The sequence below is a fragment of the Syngnathus typhle genome, linkage group LG21 (assembly GCF_033458585.1).
Source record: "Syngnathus typhle isolate RoL2023-S1 ecotype Sweden linkage group LG21, RoL_Styp_1.0, whole genome shotgun sequence".
In the NCBI taxonomy this organism is placed as follows: Eukaryota; Metazoa; Chordata; class Actinopteri; order Syngnathiformes; family Syngnathidae; genus Syngnathus; species Syngnathus typhle.
This window is the reverse complement of record NC_083758.1, coordinates 4,629,046-4,634,187: the sequence shown is the minus strand read 5'-3', so window position 1 is coordinate 4,634,187 and position 5,142 is coordinate 4,629,046.

The following is a 5,142-nucleotide window of genomic DNA, read 5'->3' as shown; positions in this document are numbered from 1 at the left end:
GAACCCGAGAAATAATAAGCTCCCTGATTAGTGTGTTTAAAAATACCCCTGGCCGAAAAAGGCTCCGGGTTGACTTTTGAGTACTCGCCGACCATTTACATGCTGGGAGGCTGCCGATGAGGACCTTCTATCGCTGGAGGCGATGAACACATTGAGCTAGACGCAATCTGCTGATGGATTGAATGTAAAAAAAAAAAAAAAATCCTGACACCTCAGACCTCTCTGGGCACTTATTTAGGGCCGTCTGATTTTAAAGAGTCGGGAAGATGTTGCGCATCGATACCGGCTGGCATTCACAATGCTTCCATTTTCAGATATTGCATGATCCAATTAAGATCTTGGGAAGTTTCCCCTCCACATACGAGACGAAGAACAGCTGAAGTCAGTTCAAGATAGATTTCATCAGTGTTCATGAAGTCGAACTACTTAATGAAATATGTGGCGTGCCGTTCGGTCATATATTTCGGGCACGTTTATACAAAAACAAAAACTGGTTCTTCTGGTTTGCAAGTGCCACAATTCATCCAATTATTTTTCATACTGCCTATCCAGGAAAGGGAGATAGCTCTAGTTTTTACTAACTCTAAATTGGGCTGTTAGCTTTTTCAACGTTGCTGGATGACGGTAAAAGGTAAACAAAAAGACGTGCAACATCCCTTTCCTCGATACGACTAAAGTTTTGAGACTCCTCTGGTTCTATAATGAACTTGAAGTGACTTGATTCAAGATTTTATGACGAAATATGTCTCAGTATGTTTTATGTATTCCGCATATTTATTCCGTTTCCCGTTAACTGAATTATAGTTCAGGAGAGTTTTTGTTTGAGGAAAAACTGGCTTTTTACCATCTGTGACATTGTTCCCATGTAGCTATGAGCAGATGCTGCTGTAAATTTTTTAGCAGCCCAGGACTCAGCTGATCTTCTATCCCTGTACATGAAACATGGATGGGACTCAAAACACGTCAAAACAATATTTGGTAGGAAAACAGAAGATTTACTTATATTATCTTTGCACACCCGTCAGAGCAAACCTACAAACTCGGATGTTGGATAAGCAAAATCTGTAATATTTAGGCGCACCTAGAAACCTCCGATTTTCTCAAAAGCCGACAGTGCGCCTTATAATCAGGTGCGCCTTATATATGGACCACAACAGCAGGCGTGTCCAAAGTCCGGCCCATGGGTCAAATGTATATATCTTATATATAGACAAAGTTTTAAAATGGGCCATTCATTGAAGGTGCGCTTTATAATCAGGTGCGCCTTATATATGGACAAAGTTTCAAAATGGGCCATTCATTGAAGGTGCGCCTTATAGTCCGGTGCGCCTTATAGTGCGGAAAATACGGTAATTATAGATTGAAAATGAATGGCAGGTTTGTGTGTTAGCATTTGCTAATTTGGGTATTTCCATTTTTTTTTTAATTGGGGGTGTTATATCCTCCATTGTTGGCAGTTTTGGGGGATTTCTCAAAATTTAAAAAGACAATGTTACAAAATTAGCATTGTTTACCCCTTTGCGTTGTTTGTCATCAGAACTACAAAATTTGCCTTCCGCTACAGGCTAACAAATAGCATCAAGAGTTGTAAGTCAACTAAATATTCTCGTGCTTTTTGTGCTCCCAAAAACAAACTGAAACAGAATAACGGCGTATTCTTTCCAATGGAGAAAGGTGATAAAAGACGGGCGTGGTCACGGCACAGATAAACTCCACTGTACTCTGCTGCCTATGTTTACAAAGAGGAGTCTTGTTATTGTTTGGCTGATTGAGCTCTGCAAATGAATACAAATCAGGCATCCATACAGTATTTGGACCTTGGCTGGCAATCATTAAAAAAAAACGCCGCATATCACCTGGCGCCGCAGCAGCCAGCCTCGCGACGTCTCCAGTCAATCCGTCTTTTTATGTGTCATTTGAAAGTCGCATTAAAGCTGTAAACTGGGACTTTCTGGGGGGACCCTGCTGTTTGGCTTTGACCTCTCATTTTTCAACCCACCCTGTGCATCTTCAATCCGGGACAGATTAATGGGAGGAGAATTTGGACGGGCTCCCTGAAAGGGGAACGACAGCCATCTATTCGGTTGTTAGGGATTCTGTCACGGGAGGAGATATTCAGCGGGAGCTGTTTGTAGCCGCCGTACAGACAAACTTCTCTCGCTCTCTCACTCGCACACCTCCCTTATATCCTCTTATTTTATATTTAACTTCAACCTGTCAATTAAAGAGTGAGAGGGCAACTAAGAAAAAAAAAAAAAAAAGAAGAGGCGCCAGAGAAGGAGACAGCAAGAGGCACCAAACTAATTAGGCAACTGTGTAATTTTAATTAGCTGTTTTGATAATTAAACTAATTAGTTCCCCTGTGTTTCCACAACGTGCAGCCGACTGCAGATTTTTTTTATTTATTTATTTATTTATTTCTATCAAGGCTTCAGAGGCTCCACTCTGTTGGTTAATTAGTCACTTTTGCATCAGAAAGCTTTATTGATAGCCTTAATTTGCAGTTGAAATGAGAAATCTGCTGTCAATAATTCGGATAATTGCCCGCCGTTTGATTGCCGAGAACAAAAAGTAAAAGCGGCCGGCCCCCGGCTCGACACATCCGTAAATCCCAAAGGGCGGCTTCCCTGAAAGCTTCCGTGATCTACATATCGGCAAATATGCTCCCCGCTGCCCGCTTCTCCGTCTTGACCTCTCTAACTAGAGGAGAATCCCGGTAAATAAAACCGGGATTGACCTGCCACGCCCGAATCCCATCGCCCTTCCCTCCTACAAAGCACCACCCACAGGCTTGGGCCTGTGATTCTCCGCTTAAGTGTCCTGCCTGCGTGATAATTGGAAAAGAAGGAAGAGGGGGGGGGGGGGGGGTTGAGGGAAAGTTACTGCTTGCTTTGTAGCTAATTAGTGTCCTTGGAATTAAATGAGCATCTCGTTGTGCACCTCCAGCTCCTCGCAGCCCTGTGTTTGTGAATTGAATAATTGATTCTCTTCCACTAATCAGAGAGCAACATAATGAGCCAGTTTAATTAAATGGGGATCTAACCTGGCGAACACTGGGAAAATATTTGCTCGTTTACGGTTAATCAGGAATAACACGTGCGGGGGGAGGGCTTGGGGTACATCGGGTTGTGTGTGGGGGGCGGGGTCTTATGGAAAAGTAGTGACATCTAGCCGGTAGGAATTTGCTAAGATGTTTTATGATTTCTAATGCTAATTCCCTTTAGCTTGTCTATAGCGTTTTGTGTTATATGTTAGCAATATGCTAACAGGTGGGGTGTCGGTTTAAGGTAAAATGTGTTGTCTGTGTAAATCGTAAACATACACATCTATGCTAATGCTAATGTGTGCAAATCTTTGTCAACCCGTTTTGCATGATGTTAGCATTAAGCTAGGGTACATTTGTTAGTGTATGGTTTGCATTGGAGTTCATTTCTAGGTTGTTTTGAGATCTATTGGTATGTAAGTAGCAGTTTTTAAGGTTTCTAATCACCGTAACATCTATGCTAATTCCCAAAGGCAAATTCAGACAACACAGATTCAGGAAAATCCCGATGAAGTGATACCACTGATACCAGAAACGTGTGTGTGGCTGGACTTGAACAGACTGGAGTAAATCTTGTGTTAATGTCGATTCATAGACCCGGGGGAGTGAGCATTTTGTTTTGGGCCGTTAAACATCTACATCATTACACAAACAGCGTTATGATGAAATATGAAAACTAGATCAATTTAAATGCAAAAGTTTGGATGTAGTATAGTTTTTATGATTTGATGCATTCATCTCATGTTGAAATATATCTACACTACATTTTGGCAGACTTCCTGCCATTTTAATCAGTTCATTTTTCTTGTGTATTTGCTTATTGTTAGAGACGGAACATATGTTGGCTTTATTAGATTCCTTAAATCAAATCAAGTAAATTGCCTTCTGTAAAAAAAAAAATGTCTGGAATTTTGGGTAAAATTTCACTCAGCTCAAAGTCATAAAATAAACTCAGTATAAAAGTAAAATATCTATATCAGTTCATGATCAACTTGAATGAGTATCGCCTGACAGACAGGTTGACTCGGCATGCAGATGGCTCCAGCAGACATGACCTTTCCTTATCACTCCGTACCCCTATCCCGAACTCCCGTTGGTGTAGCCAGTGGGTATTGAGCAGCTGATAACAAAGATGGGGCCCCCACAGCTTTGACCCCTGAAGTCAAACGCAGCTCTGGGTGGATTGAACCTGAGGTGAGGAGATGCTTGCTCCTGTTGGGGCAGCAAAGTGGATTTGATGAGTGCATCAGGATACATTAACACACATACAAGGTCATTCTGTGCTTCCTACAACTTCAGGATCATGGAATGTTTGTAAAAGGCCAATTGCCTTTTGGCTTTTTCATGATTGGAATAGGACAGCGAGGTTTAGGATCACAGGAACAGTGTTGGTCCTTATTGGTCAGTGTTGAGGTACATAGTGAGAAATATTTTCCATGTATGTTTTCCAAGGATGGAACCAAAAACAGTTGCAGTAAAATTCTCCGGGTGTCACTGCCATGTTTATCTCGATTCGCAAATGGGCAGTGGAATCTTTTGAGGAGCTTACACAGAATCATAAGGGTGGGGAAAAAAAATGACTTTTGCCGGTGAAGAGAAAAAAACAAAAAAAATACGTTGCATTGAAATTCTGCACGAGAGGAAAGATGTACAAAGCTTTGAACCAGTTACCTGTCAGTCTTTTTTATCCTGTGTGAGATGAGGGCTTCCTCCATGTTGTCTTTCCCCTGAGTCTGGGCCAACTCGATGCACGGGTTGGGGAAAGTTTGTGTCTCTTGACTTTGAAAGGGGATAGAGAGGCAGCTCGGTACACAGCAGTGTAAAGTTAACAGAGATTTTTTCTCAGAATGGCGCCATCTTGGATTTTGGAATAATTAACCATGTGTTGAACCCGGTTCGTTCTATTCCATTTTCCGCAGCGGCCTACTGAGGCAACAAACTAGTTGGGACTGAATTTATTGTGCCCTCTGCTGGTTCCTGCCAAGTAATAGCGAACAGCAATTTGATCAAGCCCATCCCTAATTTGTCAAGTGCATAAACAAAGACCTCGACTGATTTCCCATGGTCCACTGTTCCAAAATATCCTCCAACAGGTCTGA